Source organism: Camelus bactrianus, chromosome 1, assembly GCF_048773025.1.
Source record: "Camelus bactrianus isolate YW-2024 breed Bactrian camel chromosome 1, ASM4877302v1, whole genome shotgun sequence".
Classification (NCBI taxonomy): Eukaryota; Metazoa; Chordata; class Mammalia; order Artiodactyla; family Camelidae; genus Camelus; species Camelus bactrianus.
In genome coordinates, this window is record NC_133539.1 from 33,189,180 (window position 1) to 33,213,446 (window position 24,267).

The 24,267-nt window shown below is 33.7% G+C and overlaps 2 long non-coding RNA genes across 4 annotated transcripts in view; one reads left to right on the forward strand and one right to left on the reverse strand.

Annotated features, from left to right (window-relative positions):
* LOC123611712 (uncharacterized) overlaps positions 1-24,267 on the forward strand; it is a 141,122-nt gene that overhangs the window by 101,685 nt on the left and 15,170 nt on the right. For both annotated transcript variants that reach the window (XR_006718802.2, XR_012506274.1), the window contains exons 2-4: positions 14,112-14,227; positions 14,883-14,931; positions 23,438-23,541. This is a non-coding gene — a long non-coding RNA (uncharacterized LOC123611712). The remainder of the gene's footprint in view (positions 1-14,111; positions 14,228-14,882; positions 14,932-23,437; positions 23,542-24,267) is intronic.
* Positions 1-24,267, reverse strand: part of LOC141577388 (uncharacterized) — a 72,442-nt gene that overhangs the window by 13,097 nt on the left and 35,078 nt on the right. The window lies entirely within an intron of this gene.

Genomic DNA, 24,267 nt, shown 5'->3' on the forward strand with positions numbered 1-24,267 from the left:
TAGGTTTACAGTGTTAAATAAAATTCCCAAGGAAGTTGTCAATCAGAAGGTAGAATTTGAACAAAGTGCTGGAATGGATAAGAAAGCAAGCATCTGTGTGTCTATGTAGCAGAAGAATATTCCAGGTAGAAGAAAAAGAAAGCACAAAAGCAGTCAGGAGGGAATCTGTCTAGTGTGTTCAATAAGTAGCAGGGCATGAACTGAATGAGTGGGAGGACAGAAGGTGACGAGGTCAGAAAAGTAATAAAAAGAAAAACAGATCATGTGTAGGACCCTCTAGGTCATTGTAAGAGCCTTCAGTTTTACTTGGAAGTGAAATGGGAAGTGATTGGAGGGTTTGGGGCAGAGAAATAATATCATCTCACTTACTTTTAAAGAACCCTCTGAAGTGTGTTGAGAATAGGCAATAGGGGAGAAAAGAGGAGCAGAAAGATGAATTGGAAGCAGTTGCAGTAATCCAGATAAATAACAGCAACAGTGTGAATGAGCGTGTTCATGGTGGGGATAGTGTGAAATAGTGAACAGTTTCTGAGTATGCCTGAAAATAAAAAGAACAGTATTTTCTGACAGATTGGCTGTGGGAGGTGACCACAAGGTTAGCTTAATCACTTCACAAGCATGAAAGAGGAGAATGTGGAAGAGCAAGTGTGAGAAGACAATGGGACTTCTAAGTGCAGCTATTGAATTGGTAATTGAGAGTCATCAGCATGGAAATAAGTCTTAAGTCAATGGGACTGAATGAGAGTACCAAGGAAATGAGTGAAGACAGAGCAAAGATCAAGGACTAATCCCTAAGGGCCCTTCAAATTGGCAGGACAAGAGAATGGAGAAGGGTATCAAGAAGGGTGCTGGGAAGACGTAGCCAGTAAGGTAGGATGAAACTAGGAGAATTATCTGAAAGCAAAGTCAAGGGTATGTCAAGATATGCCAAGTCAGATGAGAAATGAGAATTCACTATTGGTAGCGGACTTTGATAAGAGTAATCTTGGGTAAAGTGTTAGTGATAATAGGCTGAATGCAGTGAGTTCAAGAGAAACTTGAAGGCAGGCAATAGAGAAGTAGTCAGGGAAGGAAACACTGAAATGCTTGCTGTAAAAGTAGTCCAGGGACATCAGGTATTGTCAGCAGAGGATATGGAGCCAAGAAATTTGTATTTTGATTTGTTTTTTGAAGTTGGGAGAAATTACTATTGATATGGTATTGGAAATTCCGTAGAGATTAATAAATCATGATGTAGCAGAAAGAGAAACACTAAAGCTGTTACCTTGTGTAGATGAGAAAGAATAAAATGCAATGCATTCGAGGAAGATTGATTTTAGAACGTAAGTCATCCATAGTAAACAAAGGGAAGGAACATGGGGAAGGTAGTTTGGTTACCTGTGGAAATACCTTTCTGATTGCTCCTTTTTTCTTATTCAAATAGAAGGCAAGGCTATCAGCTAGGAGGGAGGACTGGGGAGATAGAGATAAGGTTTGAGGAGAAAAAGGAAAAAAAAAATAGCTTTCTGGGAGCAATGGGTGTTAACTGAATTTACGGAAATTCTTTTTGATTTCTTGGCATCACTAAAGAGCACGCTTGGTATTAGTGATTATGAACTTAAAGTGAGATGAGTCACCATGATTGGCTGCCTCTGTCTAGCCATGTTCAGCTATAAGGGTACAAGTGTGGAATAAGCAAGAAGTTGTATTTAACTAGGGGTGAGATTTTGACAAAATAATATGCGAGGAACAGAGAGTTAAAGGTTGGTGTCCTCAGGTATAAAAGTTAATCATTTAGTGATCATTTATTCTAATATTATTTTAAAAGTAGTATTGGTGGTTAAAAAGGAACAATGCAAAGGTCTGTAAGGCAGAATAAACAAATTCACATTAAAACTCACTCCAATTCCATGTCCCAGAGGTAGCCGCTATAAATAGTTTCGTGTCTATCCTCCTAGACGTTTTCTATGAATACATAAACAGGTAGTTTTTTTTTTTTTTTTTTTTCAAGCCACATACTGCTTTAGACTGTTCATATGGTTGTGGTACTTTTTCACCCAACAATATATCACCGACACACTTCGATGATGGTTCTTAGAGATCTATCTCATTCCACAAATACAAATATGTCACTGTATGGCTAAGCCATAATTTATTTAAATAATCACTTTTTGATTTAAGCTGTTTACAGCTTTTGCTATTATGGATAATGCAAAATGAACACCCATAGAAGTTTATTATTGCTTGAATTATTCCTTTAATGTAGATTACTAGAGAAAAGATTGCTTAGGGAAAGAGTATGCACTGTTTCACAGTTTTTACTAAGTAGAAGCCACAAGGAACAGCAATTTATCCCTCTTCTATGTTCTTATCAATACTAGGTATGAAAAATGGTAATTCATTTTTAAGTATATACAAAGTTGTGAAGAGTTTGAGCCTTACTTTTTATTATATTATTATAAAATAGTTTATTGAGATGATAGTTCTTTTTCTCTTAAAGATTTTAAGTATAAAATTCTATATTCTTTGAGTAATTTGACTTAGTGATGATTTGCTAATACTTAATTTGTTTCGATTATTCTTTAGAATTTTTACACATTTTTAATTGAGTCACTATGATGCTTCTCCTATGTTCTTGTGTAGTCTTGTGTCAAGGTTACAGTCTCTTGGTGTATGTCTCTTTTTTTCCTTTAATGCCAAATTATTTGAATAAGACAAATATCTGTTTCTAAAAGACTTTAAGATACTTTCATATAAAATGGCTGGACCTAGATAAATTTGAAATGTATTTTTTAAATGTGGGTTAGGAAGGTGGAAGAATGGTTTGATTTTCTTAATGGCATGTGACTGTTGAGATTTTCAGTTACTTTATGAGTTAAGTAGTGGAAAATTAGGTTTTGTACAACAAATCATCAATTACTGCTATTTTAAAGATTATTTGTACTTGGTTTTTCCAATCCTTATTTTGTTTTTCTTTACAAACTATTTGGGGTTTTTTGCCCATTTTCGTGCTTGACCATCCTCTCCAGAGACTTTCTATGTATTATTTAGTTGCATTTCACAGGTTCTGCATTTGTGAGAATTTCATGGTTGAGTTCTGGGTATGTTTTATTTACAATTTGAAGTCTATTTTCACTAATGGGTAAATTTTAAGGGTGTTTTATAGATTCCCAATGATAATGCTTGGTAATTACTATTTCATTATTTATTTTTAAATTATTCTGTGGCAGCATAATGTGGCCTGTTTGCTAACAGTTCTTTGAAATTTGTTGAGATTTGCTTTTTGATGGCCAATTTTTATTAGCTTTGATACTTGAAGTTTATTTAGCAAAAAGTAAGTTAATTTCTCTAAAACTAACTCAAAAATACAAGGATATCATAATGCCATTACTGAAAACATTTCCTTCTCTCTTACATGTTACTTTTGTCTAGCATTTTAATTCTATATACTTTTTATAATCTAAATATTAGTTGGTATAATTATCCTTATTTTATACAGTCAGTGCTTGCCTTATTTTTAACCAAATGCTTAATGATTTGTGTGACTAATAGTATTTCTCCTATTCCATTCTATCAAGAGAGAGACAATCACAAGACTTAGACCATCAGCTGTTTTCCAGCTGATGGAATTATTTCAATGTTTTAGCAACTATTATGGTGGTTTTGATGAATAGTAGCTGAATAATAGATCAGGATCCAGAAATAGTAAATATTATTTAGTTTCCATTAGAAACTCCATTTCAACCTCAGGTTTAAGAAGCACTTTGCCAGAGTATAGCCTTTTAGATATATATATGGTTTCATTCAGCATGTTGAAGATGTTTTCCTTTGTCATCTTCTTTGAATGATGTGATTGAGAATTCAAGGGTGAGTCTGAGATTCCTTTGTAAATAAGCCACCTTTCTCTCTAGTGGCTTCAATACTATTTTCTGTTTTATTACTATGTAATTTCACTATGATATGACAAAGAACGTATGGTATGAACAAGGAATGTGTGTGTCCTCATGGAATTTCAATATTTTGCCTCACTTTCATACTTTCCTCTGAGAATTCAAGTGTTAAGGTTAGATTATCTCATTTTAACCTCAGTGTCTCTTCACTATGTCATATTTTCCATCTTTCTGTGCTGCAGTCTATTTAGTGCAATGACTCAGTTCTCCAATCTTCTCTTCAACTATTTATAATTTGTAGAAATTAGAAATTATGAGTTTATTATTTTAATTTCATTGTCTATACATTTTCACTTTTAATTGTTCTATTTGGGCCTGTCTCAAATCTACAGGTAGTTTTTCACCCTCCTACACATTCAGTTATTCTTTTACGACTGTAATAATATTAAATATACCTGTTTAACTTTCTATTTCAGATTACTGAAATCTTACGTAGACTATGCTACTCTGTAACTGACCTGTTTCTGCCTCATAGTGGATTTTTTTAACTAGTGTGTTTTAGCATATTTTGTGTGTGAGCTGAGTTTTTAGAGGACTTTTTGACTTTTTATTTGGTGGTTTTGTTTTCCTGTGAGTATCCCTGGACTAGATTATAACATCCCTTCAGAGTGGTTTTGCAAGTGTTTCCCATAATATTTCCAAATGTATCACCTACTGTATTAGTCACAGTTCTCCAGAGAAATAGAACTAATAAGATGTGTGTATATACAGAGAGTTTTATTTTAAGGAATTGGCCTGTGCCATTGTGGAGGCTGGCAAGACCAAAATATGCAGGGTAGGCCAGCAGGCTAGAAACTCCAGCAAGAGTTGCAGTTCAAGACCTAAGGCAATCTCCTGGCATTTTTCCTTCTTCTTGGAGGTATGTCAGTCTTTTCCTAGAGGTCTTCAATTGATTACATGAGACCCACTCACATTATGGAGGGCAATCTGCTTTACTCAGAATCTATTGATTTAAATTTTAGCCCCACTCAAAAAATACCTTCACAGAAACATCTGTGAAATCTGATTAAATATTTGGGTACCAAGATATTTGGGTGCCTTGTCAAGTTGACATATGAAATTAGCCATCACACTTGACTAGAATAGACTTTTACATTGATTTCTTAGCTTGAGAATTTCCAGTCAATGCAGATGATTAAAAAGTTTTATCCCTCTATCTGTTCAGAGGCATTAAGAGTCACAGGTCTTCAAATTTCCAACAAAAAGAAATAGGGTTCCTTGGTACCTCCCTCCTGCTCTGGGCATATTTGCTTTTTAATCCAGCCATTCACTGACTTGGAAGTTCTTCAAGTGTTGGCTACATCTCTAATTTTTGACCTTTCACAGACTTATGATCTATTTCTCTGTTCTTGTGAAGTTAAAAACTAATCTAGTTTACTTAGATCAACATACGATTCCCTGGGTAATGACAATATCTGCTTATATTCTTACCGTTTTACTTTTCTGCTTCCTTTCTCTCTCTTCTTCCCATGTCCTCCTTCCCTTTCCTGCTTCCTTTCTCTCTCTTCTTCCCATGTCCTCCTTCCCTTTCCCCATTTCTTCATCTTCCTTAGGAACTAAGGTATAATTCCATAATAATGTTATCTTCAATTTCCAGATGGTTTTATTGGGCAAGATTTGTATCAAACGATTCAAATGGAGAATTCAGAAAAGCACCTTTTTTAATATACTTTTTTCTCTCTCTCAACTTCTATTCATCTTGTACTCCTTTTTATTGTTTTAAAAATTTTATTGTTTTTAAGAGATTTTGGCATATTAAGGACAGTACCTTTTACCTCTCACATTGTTTATATTTTATCCAATTTATATTTTTGTGTTTTAAAATTGTTTACATTTACCTAAGAATATAGTCTAATATTTATCAACTACATTTTTTCTATGTAGCTTCTGAGTCCTCAGTTATGATTATAAAGGATTTCCCCAATTCTAAAATATACAACAACTAAAAATAAAATCACTTTTAATACTAGTTTTTTATGACTTTTAGTGTGTATTTAAATCCTTAAGCACACAGAATTTAATTTAGCTTAAGGAGTATGTTTGATGTTCAGGTTTATTTTCTTACAAATAATTAGGCAGTTACCCCCCAAACTAATTTTAAGTAATCTGTCTTTTCCCCACTCACCATATTTATTTTACCAATGAAGGAGCTCAGCCCGAGTATAACTTACTTAATAGTATAGGTAATTTACAATTAAATTGGGACTTAAATTGAAACCTCCATATAAAATTCAGTCCTCTTACTTCTTAACTCTTCTGTGATTTCTGTTAGCATAGTAAAAATTATTTTATTATCCATTCTTGAGATACCAAATAGTTTTTTTGCTAAGGGCATTCATCTTTCTTCTGTTAAGTACCAATACTGGTACAGAATGTGTAAATGTGCATTTGTGTGTGTTTGTAAATTAACTCTCTCAATGAAAAATCTCATAAAATTAATAAAACAACACTTTATTGAGTAGCAACAGAATAATGGGCACAGTAAACAGTGAGTGCAGACTGTAATAAAGCAAATGACATTAAGATGTGATGTGAAACATAACAGAAAAGAATTAATTGGTGTTTGTTTATAACATGAACTTTAGGTAGAGAAGTAGCTTTTAAAAATTGGAGTTTATGGTAATTGGATGTGAAAATTCAACTAATTATATTACCATGCATACTCGAATATGAGTATACCTGATTTAAATATAGAGAAATTTGTTGCCTTAGTTTTTTTCTATTGATTGGTTATTTAAAGTTGTGGCAATACTTCTAAATAATGAATGCAGAAAACACTCAGATATATAAATGTTAATAAGAAGTTGTGCTCAGTGAATGAACATTGAATTAAGGCAGATGATATCTGCTGTGTGTATGCTGCCATGTCTATCTTCAGTCAGTCGATTAGCATGTATTTTAGTTATGTGTAAGGAATTATAAAACATTATGTTCTTAAATAATTTAATACTTGTTTGGGAACATAATATATTGATACCTGGAGAGTAGTAATACAAGTACATATTATGACTGAAATGTTTAAGAAACAAAATGAAGCTGCCGATGTTGAGAAAAGAGAGTAATGCAGTCAAAAAATGAAGTAAAATTGACATCTAGGTGATTTTTTGTGCCCTTTTAAATAACTTTATATCCACGTTGATGTGTGAATCAGGACAATGAATATGGTGCTCTAAACTAACTCAGTAAGGGATCTATATATAGTCAAACTTACAAGGGTTATGGTCAACACATTTATTTGCTTGTCATTGTGACCAAAACCAACTACTGGCAGCATGGTTATTTCACTCACTTGAACATTCAGATTGCACATACGCTTTGGTACGTTCACAGACAATGTAAAGTTGAGTTCAGCACTCTTGCCATGAACACTGGTACAATAACTACCTCATGGTGGAGTCTGGTAGAAGCTTCTTCCGTATATTTTATTTTAAATGTAGTGCTTTGCCAAAAAAGCATTGAGTTGAAGTGAAGGGGACTGAAGACCAGGTTTCAGTGCTAGGACATTAACTTCCCTGCTGGGTGATTTCTGGCATGCTACCTAAGTTCTCTGAGCCATAGCATCCTGAACTGTGATAGAAGGAAAATGACTGTCCACAATACCTACTTCTTGGGTTTTTATGAGAAACAGTTTAGAATTTGTGATAGTATTTACAAGTCTGTATTAGGTAAGCAGGGTATCACCAACCTTATTGTATCCTGTGCACTGCCTCTGTGACTGCAGATACTGAGAAGCAGGAAGCGGGTTGAGGTTCAGTGCTGCTGGGGCCTAGGAGGTCCTGTTGTACACTAGGTGAAGCTCGGCTATTACCGTGAGGCGTGATGGACAAAAGATCCTGCATTCAAGTACAGACATTCCAATATTCAAAGCTTCTCCTCATACCCTTTTCCTTTTGATGTTATAATAGTAAAAGGATGGGGGAAATGGGAAAAAAGTACCCTAGAATCATTAGTAATAGTTTTCAAAGGAAACAACAGTAGAAAAGAGCAAAGGGTTCATGGGCCTCCATTCAAGCACATAACAGGCACAAGTAATAAAAGATTAAATTTACCTCTATAGAAAAAGATGAAAAATTAAAATGAGGCAAATTTAGAGCAGAATAGAAATGGAAAAGCCAGAAGAGTCTTTAAGGCAGTTAAACTATAAAGTGCCTATTACTTAACAGCTATTATGGTACAAGACAGTGCAATATTGATTTCCTAGAAAGAGAAGACTCTATATTTTTAAGAGGGGGGATGAACTATATTTTCACACTTTAATCTTAAGAGCATAATTTATCAGATATACTCTTAATGGAAGTATATTTTATACAATTGAAGATAAGAGATACAAACACTCTGTAAAGAGATCTGTTCTGCCCAGTTTCCTATAATGCTGCAATACATAAGCCAGAAGGGTTTTATGATTCCAGCTCAAATATAAAGACCGTTTGAAGTATTTCAATAAAATGCATGAACATTTAATAGTGTACCTTATTTATAATTGGAATTAACTATCATAGAGTATTAAAAATGGTATTATTAAGTATCTATAACTTAAATAAATAACTGCTACCAATTACATTTATTTAAAAGAAATTAATGATGAATTCATAGTTGTTGTTATATTGGTATTTTGATTGGGATTCGTGTTTCCAGTGTCTTTATACCTTGATAATACCTTGCATTTTTTTAGTAGCACTTTAAGACTTTTGCTGCTTCAAAATAAGACCTGATTCTGCCATTTTGAATTTATGTCTTTTCTTACCCATATATATATTTAGTATGGCTGTCTAATATCACTAGTGCTAACTTCCAGAATTATGCAATAATACAAAAATATCACATTATTTCCCATAGTTGTAAATGTCATATCAGCAATCACTGTCCATATATTTTATGGAAACACCTTGTTTCTTTCTACCCCACTGCTTCCTAATAACAAGAGATGAGACCATCTGAGAATTTTCAGAGCAATTTAGCACAAAATGTAGCTATGAATATTAAAGGGTTTTTTTTTTAGGCTGATTCTTAAAAGTATAATAAAAAGTCTTTTGGATAAAAGTTAGGAAGGATTTTGTACCACCCTTTTTCAAATTTTTCTACACTGTTATCATAGATGATACATAAAAACACAGTTTTTTTCTCATCATTTCTCAGTTGCCTATAGAAAAAGGCAACTGATATTTAATTCATGATGATTCACTATTAAGTAAATAGCATCTCCTCAGTGAGGTTTTCTCTGGCCAGTGATATCTTCCCTACCATCCTATAAAATGATACTACCACTCTAACACTTGTTAATTCCTTCCTAATTCTTATCATCAAATAACATAGTCTATATTTTGCTTAATAACCACGTTCATTGTGTGTTTCCTCCCAATAGAAAGCAAGCTGCATGAAGGCAAAATATCTTCCTTTTGTTTTTTAAATGTTTATCTATTTTCTAGTATTTGGCAAATTGTCACCACCGATGCCTACTTTTTCAGTAAACAAACAGAAAAGAGAATATAGCTAGAAAACTAGGAAAAACAGACGCTACATTTAAGGAAATACAATTTTTCGTATTTACCTAGTATAAAATTCACTCATTTTTGTGTACAGCTGTATGAGTTTTGATAAATGCATAGAATCATTTAACCACCACTATAATAGAGATACAGAACAGTTCCATCAACCCAAAACATTTCCTTGTGTTGCTTTTTTAGAGTTGATCACTCCCCTTACTTTTAATTCCTAACAACCACAGAACTGTTCTCCATTCTTTAAATTATACCTTTTCCAGGGTAGGGGGAAAATGGAATTGTATTGTTTGTAGTCTTTTTAGTCTAGTGTATTTTGCTTACTGTGCATTTGTGGTTTATCCATGTTGTTATATGTATCAGTAGTAGTTCATTCCTTTTTTATTGTTGAGTAGTGTTTCATCATCTAGAGGTACCACAGGGTTGTTTTTTTTTAACCAGTTGCAATTAAAAATAAAACTGCTATAAACATTTGCAAGCAGGTTATCAGTTTTCTTGGGTAGATACTAACTGGTCATATAGTTTGTATATGTTTATCTTTCTAAGAAATTACTAAACTCCTTCTAAAGATGCTGTACTGTTTTGCCTTCCCATCAGCAATGTATTAGAGTTTAATTGCTCTGCATCTTGACCTACATTTTTATTGTCAGTTTTGATGATGTTGCTTATTTTAAAAAGTTGCTTATTTGCTTCTTTTGATGAAGTTCATTTTATCTGTGTTTTTAGATGGCGCATGCTTTGGTGTCATATCTAAGAACATTTGCCTAAAATGTGGCCACAATGATTTTTCTCCTATGATCACTCCTAAAAGTTTTAGGTTTTACATTTAAATCTATGGTTTATTTTGAGCTATAGGTAAAAGTTTAATTATTTATCCATGAATATCCAATTTTTCCAGTACCATTTGTTCAAAAGACTACCCTTTCACCTTAAATTACGATTTTTACCTTTGTTGAAAATGAATCAATCGTATATGGTGGGTCTATTTCTGAACTCACCATTCTGTGCTATTGATCAATATGTGCATTCTTTGGCAATACCACACTGTCTTGATTACTGTAGCTTTATAGTAAGTCTTGGAATTGTATAATATGAGTTACTCAACTCTTCTATTCTTTTCCATATAAATTTTAGAATAATCTTTTTAATATCTATAAAAAACTCTTTTGGAATATTGATTTGAGTTATATTGATCTATAGGTCAGTTTGAAGAGTGTTGATATAATGCTAGTAAGTCTTCCAATTACAAACTTAGTATAAACTCTCCATTTTTTAAACTCTTGATTTTGTGTATGTGCTCTTGCAAATTTTGATTTCCAAGTGTTCAGTGCTACTATTTAGAAAAAAACTGATTTTTGTCTTGTCTCTTGCCATCTTGCTCAACTAACCTATCAGTTATAGAAGTATTTTGTGTAGATTCCATGAGATTCTATAGAAAATTATAGAATCTATTAATACAGACAGTTTTATTTCATCTTTCTAAACTTTATCTTGCTAATTTCTTTTTATTTCCTTGCTATATTGTTTAGGACTTCCAGCATGAAATTGAATAGAAGGGGAGGGGCTCATTCAGTGATTTTTTTTTTCTATCTTTTCTCTTCGTATTAGAAAATTTCTACTGATCTATGTTCAGTTTCACTGATTCATTTTTCTTTCATCCTTATTCTGCAACTGAGGCCATCTAGCATTTTTGAAATTCAGGTATTTTATATTTAATTTCCAAAATTTTTATTTAGATCTTTTCTATGATTTTGATTTTTCTGCTATGAACTTTCTACTTCCCATTGAGGAATGTTACCCTTCCTTCATGGATTATGTCTCAAGAGTTCTCATAAGGTCTTTCTGTGATAATCTCATTTTCATGGCAATCTTGAGTTGACATATTTTCTCTTTTTATTTGATGATTAATCAGTTTTTCCTTTGTCTCCCTACTCCCTGACTTTGCTATACTGTTATTCTGAATTATATCCTGGACATTTGGAATATTATATTGGGGGATCCTGGAGATCCCCTCTGGAGGATCTAGTCAAATCCTCTGGAGAATTTTGTGTTTGTTGTGTTGTTATAGTTGCTGTTGCTACTTTAGAAGGCAGTTAACATGGTTAGGTTCAGAAGGCAAGTTCTGTTTCGTTTTCTGTGGGCAGTAGCTCCAATGTCAGTGCACCTATGAAGTTTGCTGTGTGTCTATGTCTTCCTGTGCATGAGCCACTCAGGAGTTCATCTGGGACTAAACTATTTGGTTGGTGGTTTATATCATACCTCCTTTCTCAAATCCTTTGCTCTGTCTAATTTGGTGTTGACCTTGGAGGCAGGCGCAGGCCCATGTATTGAGTCGTCATACACAGGATGAGGGAACCTGTTTCTCCAGGTGTCACCTCTTTAGTATTCCCACCACAATTTCCAGGGAGACACAGTGCAATCAAGCACTGGTTGAACAATGCTTGACTCAAATAGAGAAGAAACAGAGCAAGATCAGCTTCTGTAGTGGACTTCAGTCCCCTACGGCCAGTGGGTCCCTCCTGGCAGTCGACGCAGACAGCTGGTCTGCATGCACCCTTGTGCTATAGTAGAAAGGCTTCATTCCTCCTTACAGAGGACAGACATAGCAGTGGGGTTGGCCAGGTGCCATGATACAGACAGTGAAGCAGAACAAAGGAGCACACATTGCATCTGCAGCAGGGAAAGTTGTACCCCTACAAGGTGATCAGCCTGGCACTGGCTCTGAGCAGCTCTCATCTCCTGCTAAGGAAGTACCCCAGGCCCAAGACCCATTCTCCTGCAGCCAGAAGGGGTAGAAAGGATGTCCGTGTAAGGCTGCCTTTCCCAACAACTTCATAGCCTTTTAATACTAAAGTGGCTTCATAATGTTTTATCTGAACACTCTCTTTATATTAAAAACTGATTTAGAATCTACACCCTATATACTTGTTTGACCATCACGGGGCTGTAAAACAGAGAAGCCGGGTGTCCTGACACCCAGCCCAGAGCTTCCTCTGCTGTATGTTTTTTTCTTCCTTATATTTATTATTTTTTGGCCACTTTTAACTTCCAAACAGAAAACTGAGAAAGAACTACCTAAGAGTTATTTACCATAGTAATTAACATACTCATTTAGAATTTGAACACGGAATGTGGTCAGATTCAATTTTCATTTGAAGGCTCTGACCGAGGACTTGCCATTGCAGTTGCCTTGAATAGAAAATCAAATGCTTATCCTACAATCCTGCAGCTATGAACTCCTAGGCTATGAAAAACTGTGACTAAAGGACTTAACTAGTTATTTCCAATGTAACGAATAGATAGCTCATCAGAATAAATACACTTGGGTTTTACTATAACAACTCTTTTTTTATTATCCTCTGTAGTTTTGAAAATTCTAACTTAGCTGTCCTCTCTTATTATGCGGCTGGCTATATATTTACCCCCTTACAATCCTTGGCCATTTCCCTGAAGGGGATAGAGTCAGTGGACTGAATAGGATTAGCATCAAAAGTCACCACTGCTTTCCCAAGCAGAGTTTAAAAATAGGATCATTGAATAATAAGGGATTTAAGTCTCAACCAGGCAGGGTGTGGAAGGAAATTATTTGGATTTAGACCAATAGAGATTAGAGTGTGATTAGAGACTACCATGTCCTTTATATCAGATTAAGGGACTTGAAAGAGAAGACTTGCAGGAAAAAAAAAAGTCAGGTCACAAAATTGTGCACCTGCTTCCCTAAATCAATCAAAGAATCAAAGGAAGATCTCTCTTTCCCTGTACATTTGTGAGTCTGAGAGTACCGAGTGAAGCAAACAAAAAGAGGTGAAGGTCTAGAGTGTAACAGTGTAAGGTCTAGTGAAAATTACCTCTGGGAAATAGCCAACATAGGAACCAAGGAACGAAGACAGGTAACCAATAATAATAACTTTTATACAGATCTTCTATCTTAAAGAATCCCCAAACAATTTCCAAGGAAGAAAATGCATCATATTCAGCAGAAATCCAGCCATCCCTAGAGTGAGGCTTTTCTTTTTAATACAGAATTCTTAGCAGGGGCTTAATGAGAGAAAAAGTTTTTCTACAATATAAGGTTAGTTTACATTGCTTACTCAAAGCTTGGATAAAAGAAAGAGTTCCTCTTTGATTTTGCTAAGATATTCTGGAGAAGAAAAAATGCCTATGTAAAATCACTTTAAAAATGTTTCCTAATCAATCAGAGGTGGATGTCTATTTATCTCAACAACAGTTTATTTATTAAGAAGGCAGTAACGAGGCAATATCGGGGAGCATGTATCATTTAGGTAATAGCAAGTATGAAGAAAGAATCATTTTTAAATTGTAAAAAATTTTGCTTACGTAAGTAAAAATCTGTAAAATAATGTTGGAAACTTACGTTGTACAATCTGTATTGTTTCCTTTATGAAGATAGTAACAGTCTTGATAAAGAATCTGTTCAAAATCTATTTGAACTAGGACGTGAAGAATTCTTGTGCTTTTTTTTTTCAAAATATACATCAAATTAAACTGACACTTGAACACAGTTTTTTTGTATCTAAAATCTCACTTATTCTGAAATCTGTAGAAAATTTTATAGCAGCAGCAAGAATATAAACCTTTTACCTATGGTTAAAAATTCTGATACTGCTAAGTGTCAGCTATTTGCTGTTATTTGTCCTTATTTTAGTGATTTTTTTTATTACAGATCTATGGATATAAGTTATGGATGAGAACTGAAATAGAGAGTAAGACTGAAAATGATACACACATCAACTTTTGTATGAAGACAAGAACAAACGATAGACTTTTTCCCCCCCAAAGGTAATTACTTGTTCTGTGTTTATTGCATTATCAATAATCAGTTTCCACTGTAGGGCTGTAAAAGCATTATATAATTGGTAAGAATTTACTAAACTACAGTAAAGTAATAATCTGAAATTGAATGGGAGACAGTCTGGGTCTTGCAGGTCCATTAGTTTAATCATAATGAATGTACAATTTTAAAAACGAGATTGATTCATCATTTACCAAGATTAACCTTTTTAAATAGTAACTCCACCTTGATAATTGGGAACTCCATATGTATAATTAGGAATATACATATAGTGTTCAGAGGTAATAAAGTCAGGTACAGAGATTATGAGACTTTTCAACAGCTATCTTTTTTAAGCCACTTTTAAGTATGATTGAGACACAAAGAGCTGTATGTATTTAATGTACACAATTTGATGAATTTGGAGAGAAGTTGACATCCATGAAACCATCACCACAATGCATACAATAAATATATCCATTGCCTCCAAAAGTTCTCCCAGCCTTTTCATTTTCTTCCTCTTGAATCATGACACTGTTTACCACCAAGATCAGCATTCTTCTTTTATTGTTTAGAAGTTTCAATATAATATTAATATTTACTAAAAATTCAGTCAATAGTTCTAAGTATGAATCACTACTCCACACTGTTCATCTTTTTCAGAGAACACTGTTTCACTCTGAGCAGAAAATTTCATTGTCATCGTGATCTGGTAAGTTTCCTGAAATTAAAGGGAACTTTTCACAATGTCAAACCAAACAGTGAAAAATCAAACACTACTTTGAAAATACTTGTTCACTACTAATCTATCTATTTTGTTAAATAACAGCTTACTGTAATAGAAAAAAGATAAATTATGTTATAACAGTGCCTAAGACATACTAAGAGCCAAATAAATTATTGGTAAATGTTATTATTCCTATTCATCTTAGGTTGTTTTTTTTTTTTTTCCACTTTTAGATTAGGGATAATAATACTTAGTTCATTGAATGTTTTTTGGAACAACTCATAGTTTATACATTATAATTCTCATATTACTTGGACTTTGTTAATTAGTTGATAAATAATTATATAGTTTAATAAACCCTCCTATCATTGTTTTCAGTCTGTAGAAGGAGGCATCATCTTGCATGAGTCATTTTTCGTGAGACTTTTATGATGTGTTGGATTTAGGCATGATGATAAAGAATGGGGATACTGTGTGGTATAAAAGGTATATGCCTACAAAGCCTGGGACTAATGGATCTTTATGTTTGGTGCACCAGAAGAAGTCAGTGTTGACAGGGAATTGTGAAGTATAAAATGCTAAACTAGCTGTAAAACCTGATGATGGGAAAAGGCAAAATGATGGGACATCTTAAAAGTTAAGCAGGTTGGATTTTCCTATACTTTATTTAAGTTTTATTTTGTGGGGGCTGTGTTTTCCCTTTTTAAAATTTCACATTGTTAAGTTTAGAAAATACAGTTTTCAAATATTTTGAGGATTGAATTGATTGAGGCAAAGGGGAAATCGCCATTATGACTTTAAGGCTTTAAAAAGATTGTAACAAAGACTCTTCAAAAAGAAAAGAGCCTAGGTCCATACCTGTAAAGAGCCTTAGATAGTATGCAAGGCATTTCATTTGTGTTTCTGGACCAATACCTTTTGCCTACTTGGGATAATTTGTTATTCCTCCTAGATTCTGGGGCTGGTTATTTTGATTTATGTTGAGAGGCTGTGAAAATGACTTCCCTAGAAATCTTGACTAGGCTAGAGACCCATCTGTCTTCCATGGCTTAGTTGTAGTCCTGCCTGGAGGCAAAGGATAGATAACCTGAAATAGAATAAGAGACCCCCGAAGGAGAGGATTAAGTCACTAGATTAGTGGTGACCAGATGCTCTCTAGAAGGTTCATGAAATTGCTCGTTTCCATGGGAAAAGGTATCTTTTTCTCAGTGGCCTTGAATTTTTTAGTAAGAGAACAAGACCACCAGTTTCCTTTAAAATGCCCATTAAAACCACTGGAGCAAGTAATCTTCCAAGGAGAATATCTTTCTTCCATATATAAAAATGCTAAATTATTATGAAACCTCTTTCATTTCTTTTTCCTCCCACTTCCTCCTCTCAGGCCTTCTTTCCTTACAAAAGATTTGAAGTGCTTCATTAATATTTTTTTCAGATGCTATGTTTTACTAGATTGCTTAGCAGTAAAAGAATATCCTAAAAAGAAAAAAAGATACCTTTGAATTCAAGGCATACTATTTTACTTACATTGATTCTTTTTCTTTTACTGTTAGTAATGAAAGGGTTTAAACAAAACTGGTTGAGTTACTTTTTCTAAAATAACTCCATACTACTACTACAACGGACTGTACTGCACTATACAGTTAAAAAATTATTTCTAAACTTAGTCTTCTCTGTGTGTTTAATCTATCCTTTACTTTAACCTAAATATAGAGCTTGCTTTACTCTTGCTGAAAATGTATTTATTTTTTAATGAGACCATTAACTCAAGAGATATCAATTCTTTTTAAACTAGAGTCTAAACCAAAGGGTTTCGTGAGTTTTTTTTCCCTCTGTATTAATTAGCATTTAAGTGAAGTGATTCTATTAAAGTGAAATATGAGTTAGTATTCTCAGTAAGAGAAAAAATAGAAATTCATTAACTATAGTTATGTTTAAATACTTCTTTCATCAAGGAAAACTTATTTGTGAATTTACTTCACTGTCACTCATGAGAATTCAATGCCCTCTAATTATTTTCAACTTCATATCACCCGTTTTCTTCTCTGCCTTTCCTTAGACTATTCCTTCTGCCTGGGATGTTCATCTCCATCTATTGCATCCATCTTGCATTGCCCTACTAAATGTCACCTCTCTTATGTGCTGTCTGGTGCTTTTCTTAAGCCCTCTCTCCATGACCTCTCTTTGAGGGCAGGGACAGTTTCATATTTATAGAATATGATGTTCAGGATCATGCACATAGACACTTAATGTATTTTTCCATGGGCAGATTAAATGCCTTATTCCACTTCTGAAACATGGAGGTTTTTACCTCTCGTTATAAAGTTTTCATTTATTGTAAACAGATTCTTGAGGAATCTATTCTGCTCTTCCTTCTTCTGTTTGAAATGAGGTAGTAGGTACATTTTACGATATATGCTTAGTTAAATGTAAATTTCCTTTTATCCTGGCCATTCTCATTAAAACAAAAACCTCATTATACCTAAATCCATAGCCTAAATATGTAAGGTTTTAGGCAGGAAAAATTCTAATTGAATATAGCCTTCTATATTCAAATAGTCAGAAAAAGTGTTTTAAGAAAAAAAATAGCAATTATGATGTTCTAACAGCCAGCACTTTTATAGTAACTCACTCTGTGCCAGGCACTATTCTATGCTCTTTGCACATACAACCCATATTTACTCTCACAAAAGGTATGTTAAGAAACTGAGTCACAAGGAGCTCATATCACTTCCCTGAGCCATACAAGTAGCAAGTATAAGAGCCAAAGTTTGGATTTAGTTAATATGCCTCTAAAATCCATACTCTTAACCACCATGCTATATCATATATTACTTTCTAACGGGTAGCAAAAGGTGTAAAATTTCAAGAAAAAATTCTTGAGCTTCTATTGTGCACTGCCACTGTAATAAGTAATCCAAGTAATGCTAATACATGTCTATTCTTGAAGAAATCAAGTTTTTTATTAAAGTTTAGTAATAAAATAGGTGTTCAAGGTTAACATGAAGATATATGAACATATTTTAGCCAAGGTTTAGTAATGTTTCCTTAATATAACCTTTCTTTTTATTTCACCCTCGATCTTACTCTTATTTCTCCTATACTGTGACTATCTTTGCAATGTTTCATTATTGTTAAATAGGCATTCCCATGTCTTTGTGCAATAGCAAGTATATATTAATTTTTATAAAAACTCAGCAAATGATAATAAATTTATCAGTACATTTTCAGACCATAAAATGCAGACATTTGGGGGACAGTGAAAAACAGTGGAGTTTGTCAAACTCGGTTGTTCTTAATTTTAGAGACACAGAGACTGAGATCAAAGAGGCTATGTGAACTGCTCAAGGTCACTCAGCAGTAAGTGACATGATGATTATTCACTAGTGAAGTCATTCAAAGTAATTTTTTAATGAAGTGCTACAAAATAACCTGGACTGACTCTCCTTTGACTATCTTCTACCTTTCCTAGTTTGTCAGTTTCTCTGACTGACATGTTAAAGTTGTTTTATTTTCTTTGTCATATGAGTATAAACATATTATTCTAGTTTACTACAGATACCATATAAGCATAACTTTTATCCTTATGAATTTATTTTACTCAAAAATTTAATTGTCATTTAATTTTATGGTATGATAAAGTAGATAAAGATATATGAATGTATCAATATATGCAGGTAATTTTTGCTTCTATATTGATACATAAACAAACATAGCAAAAAAGGCAAAGATTACCTACATTTTGCACTTACACTCAAGTTGGAGTGAGTCTGATATTCTGTAAACTCAAATTGAAACTACCAGAATCCCACAGTGGGAAACTGAAAGCCACGCTGCTTCTTTATTCAGCATTTGCCAAACCCCTGCCAGAAGCCGTTCCACCAGTGGACCGTATGTCCCAAATAACATTTGGCATCAATGATTGATGACTAAACCTCCTTAGGAAGTAAAATTTAAAGCCTTTTTCTGTTTGTTTGCATAGTACATAAAAACAAGGGTGTTTCCTAGAAGGAATTTCATTCTAATACATACCTTGAGGAAAAACATTTCAAACTAAAGCATGCCAAAGCCTATGGTAAAGGATGGAAACAATGTAATGTGATTTACAACTAGGTAAACTTTGTTGAGAAAAAGGGGTTAATGTATATCATTCTCTTCAAAATTATAAATTTCTGCTATTTGAACAAGAAACTAGTTATTCCTTCTAATGGTTCATATAGTAAAATTGAAGTGAAGTCTTAAAAATGCAGTGTTTTTATTTTAGCTTGTAGTTATAAAAGCTTCCCAGTAATGGAACTGTCCAATAATCTTTTTGTAGAAGAATTTTCTGTATTGAGACGGAATAGGACTTATGTAGAGAAAGAATCTCTTCTTTGCATAGATTCTAGGAGTCTGTATCAAATTGATAATAGTATGCTCTCTCTCTTGTCATATATATATCCAAATATATCTTCCACAGTCTTGGTTCTGGCACTATTCAGCTTTGCATGGCTTAAATCTACTTGTTAGTAATGCCATTTCCTTCCTAAACACCATTGTTTCTTTTTCTTCCTGACTAAGATGATCTTAACATCTACTGGCCTGTGCTGTCACATGACTACTGTTGAGCTGGTTGCAGCTTCTTTTCGGTTTTTTTAGCTGCTTAAACAACACATACAAATCTCCTTACAGAAATATATGCCTATTTATTTAATTAAAAGTAATTCTTCCCTAATTACCTCTAGTTTTTAAAGCAAAGTACTTTTTTTCTGCCTGTAATCATGACCAAATTTAAGTTAATGTTAAATGAAATGACCATAATTGTTCCTTTAACATTTGAATTATGTTGAATATAATAATTGACCAGTAAATGGTGAATGATGACCAGATTTGGTTTTCACATTACTTTTTCACATCAATTGTATGGATATGTTTACATATGCAAAAATATACGGTACAAAGGAGACAATACAAAGTGATCATACTTTTTAATCAACCAAATGGAGGTGTCAATGGTTATAGCACTCTGGTGTCTTAACTAAAGAAGTCACTGATTTATATTTCTTGCTTTACTTATTGACAGCCCTCAGTCTTCTGCTTCTACATAATCTAGATTACTACAGCAAATAGCTCATGCCATCCAATCTTACACAAAGTGCATTAATTGCATTTCATGTTGATTAAAAGGTTTGTTAAGTTCTTTGCCACCATGGAGTTTATAAACCATAAATCTATATGGATTATTATAGATAGACATAGTCATTCATTCTGAATATGACTTTGAACAAAGAATATTCTTAAAGAAGTTATGAAAAAAGCTACCTGTTTTTCCTCTGTTCTCTTCACTTTTCCTCTGATCTTTCATTTTTTTCTCAACTAAATCCTCCTCTGGCCTTTGCAAACCCTTCCCCTAAACCAATTATGGTGCAGAACACCCTGTTTCATTATTATTCCTCTTTCTCTTCACATTTTCTCATAAGTAAACCTTTACCTAAGGTCCCCTCTCCTCTTTCCCTTATTATCTACTTCCTGATGCTCCTTTCAGCTAAGAGCTACATCATTCTTTTCTGCTCTCCATCCTCCTTTGCCCCCTCCTCCCATCATTTATCTTAGTATTTCTTGATGCTTATTTTCCAGTCTCCATTTCTTTAGGGTAAAAGAAACTGTGCTCAGCAATCTCCCCAAATCCTGAAAATCTGAATTTGGAGAGCAAAAATAGTAAGTAGATATAAACTGCAATGAAATACACTCACAGTATGAGATAATGAATTGAACTTCCACCTGATCCAGTTAAGCTCAAAACCTTCCTGAAACTGTCATTATGGTCTATGGCTTTTCAGGAATGGAGTTAGAAATGTAAAATCAATCATTTAAAGAAAATGTATTGCACTCGACTTAATGTGAGGGAAAATGCTCATGCTGGAGCTGCAGTGGTAGAATAGAAAGTCAATTCCTCACAAACTAAGTAAATGTTTTGCTCCTTGTTGTTCTGTTTCTCGAGTATTTCCCTCATTTCTGGTGCAAATTGTTACTCATCCTTCTCACTGTACTTTCCCCCTTTGCTTCTCACGTCATCAGATATAATTCCATTGCATTCACAATTGTTTTAATATCTGTACTGCTGTTTTCATCTAGCATGGCAGAGTACTGAGATGTAACTATACACGTAATATACATTATATTCATAAATGTATATGCATTTTACATATTGTAAAATAGCTATACACTCTAAAATAATTAATAACTAGATTTAACTGATGAATGAAAAGGTGAACCTCAAATTCTATTCCATTTGGCTTAAAGGTTTCTCTTGCTGAAGCACTGATGTTTAAAACAAAGGAGAAGGATGTCACTGATTAGAGACAATCCAAATATATGAACAAGAAATAAAATTCAGTAAAACCTCCTTGGAGGGACAGTAGAACAGTTGTTTTCATAAAACCAAGTCAATAACCACTGTGTAACAAAAGTTATTTTTAATAACTTTACTTCAAACGAGTTTCGTTTTTCTTCATCAACTGTGGAAGGCAGAAAACCAAAGGCGCTCTATCTTATTCATACTGCATTACATTAGGACTCAGTTCTTGGACTTTCAGGGAGATCTTTAGTCACATTTTTAAGTGGTTAAAATGTGTCCCAGCTAGTCTGATACCAATTTTTTTGACAAATCAATATTTTGTAATAATTTTGTCTAGATCTTCAAGGTCATTTCTGAAATTATTAAGAAATTGGGTCGGCTGCAAGGGATTATTTCATTACAGCCTATAATCCTTATATGAGCTAACCCAGAGGTAAATTTGAATAATGAATGTTAGCAAAAAATGTCAAACTTCACCTTTCATCTGGAAGTTTCTAAGGTCAACCTGAAAACATTGAAAAAAAATGTAAGTCAGACAACGAAATTCTCTGCCTAACAGAGAAACAATTTAATTTATTACCTACTCTGGTACTTTTCCTCTAATGAGAAGACCTGATTTATATGTATTATCTGATGTTTCCCATATTGTTATAATAAAATAATGTTATATTAAAATAACTGTAGCAATCAAACCTCATAGGTGGTAAAGATGAGACAGGTGATACAATTTGTAGAGCCTCCATGGTATCATTTAGAGATAGGAATCATGAGTTTTGACTTCACTTTCTGAACTGTGTTGATTAAATCTGTAGTTGTGGAAAAAAATCTATTGATTGTATCCAGTGATATAAATATGTAATAGATGCACATTGTGAAATACTCATTTTTATTGTAAGTTAATTATTAGCCACACTAAGTACAGTAAGCATCAAAATAAAATAGTTATCATTTAAAAATATAAACACAAATCAAACATGCCACCATGTGCTTGCTGTTTGACTTTTAGGGTGGATTTTTTTTTTCCCCAACTGCTGCATGATGGTACAATTAGTTTGTTATCAAAAGGAAAAAATAGAGTCTCTTGAAATTCAAATTTTATTAAACATTTTATGCCCCTAAAATCTAACTACTTTTCAGGCCTCATGGGTAGAGTATGTTGTATTGAGATCGTCCCTCTTCATTAAAAGTATTTTATACATTTTACGAGTTTCGTAAGAGAACTGAAACACAAGTAATTTAGAAAATATCATTGAAGTCAATACTTGTAGTTACGGCAACTTTAGATCTTGTCATCTCTGAAAAAATAATACAGTTCGTAAAAAGACTTTTTGATAAAACCACAAATATGATAGTATACCATTTCTCATGAGAAAAACATATATTCTCTTGCAGATGAACCATTACCAACTAGAAGCATCTCTAAACCAGACTTCAGGGTAGCATGCTCCCAATATTTTTAACCGATTGCTTGGGCATTGTTCATGCAGACATGCAGTGTTGGAGCAGAACATTTGAGCTGGACTTCAAGAGACCCATGAAATTCTGAAAGATTTGTTTTCCTTATTGAATATTTAATTTAGATAAAAATCTGCAATATAGCCAGAATATTCACTCAATTTTTGGCATAATTAGAAGCAGAGATAGATAAATACTAAGAATGCCATCTAGGTGAACGTCTTCCTTAGTAGTTTTCCATAAGAAAGTAATACAGAATTGCTTACTGTATTTTATGGTTTCTTTGCTACCAAAGTTATGTTTTCAGGAAACTAAGGTAGGAAGTTACTACTAAGTAAGAAGTTACTGCAACAGGATGGGTTTGTAACAAAGAATGTCAAAAATTTCCCATCTCAAGAAGCAGAAAATAGGTTTTTTTTTAAGCAAATACATAACTTGGTCATAGATCATGCTACTTTTCTGTTCAGAACCCATCAAAGGCTCCCATCTCAGAGTAAAAGCCAGTTTTGACAAAGGCCTTCCAAGCCCTCTCCACTTTGCCATCTTCTAGTAACATGCTCTTCTTTGTCCCTTCTCCCCAGCCCTGTTTACCTCTTGGTTATTCCTTGAATTCTAGTTCTATACTCTAGTTACTATGTCTGCAAAACATAGCACCACAAAACTTAACTTAATGGAGTAAAACAGCTGTTTATTATGTTACAGATCCTGAGGGTCTTGAATGTGGAAATAGTACTGCAAGGAAGGCTTGTCACTCCTCCCTAATGTATGGAACATGAAGGCTAGAGGCCAGAATCATGCTTGTTCACGTATGTATTGTGACTTATCTTTGGAAAGCCTATAACGTTACTTCTTTCCCATTCTATTTGTTAAAGCAGGTGTAACACCTGGACCAAGTGAAATAACAGGTCCCAAGTGACCTTGGTAACATTGTTTATCTTATTTCAAGAGTCAGAAATATTTGGCACAGTCCATCACTCTTCTAGTAATGCTATCGTCCCTTGGGTTTCATGACAACACTTATTTAAGGTGTTCCCTCTACTACAGTGTCAGCTGCTTCTTAGTCTCTTTTACTTCCTCAATCTTCTCTATCTTCTAGATATTGGTTAGCCAGTGGGGCTCAGTTCTTGTCTTCTTTTTATCTGTACATTTCCCCTAAAAAATCCTGTTTATGGCTTTTAAATACAATCTCTATGCCCATGATTTTCAAGTGTATATACCTAGACTCTACCTCTTCTCTGAACTCAAGATACATATAACCGAATACCTGCTTTATGTTTTCATTTGGATATCTAATTAACACCTCAGAATTAGTATGTCAAAAACACATTGATTCTTTCTTTCTTCAAACCTCCTTTTTTTTTTATGTCAGTAAATAAGATTACCATCTACAGTGTTGCTCATATCCTTACAGCAAATCTATTGATTCTAGCTCCATGAACACATTTTCAGTCTGTTCTCTACCTCTCTGATAATCTAGGCTGGTTGAATTTGATGACTTAGAATGCAGAGTATTTTCCTAGCCTGAATCCTCA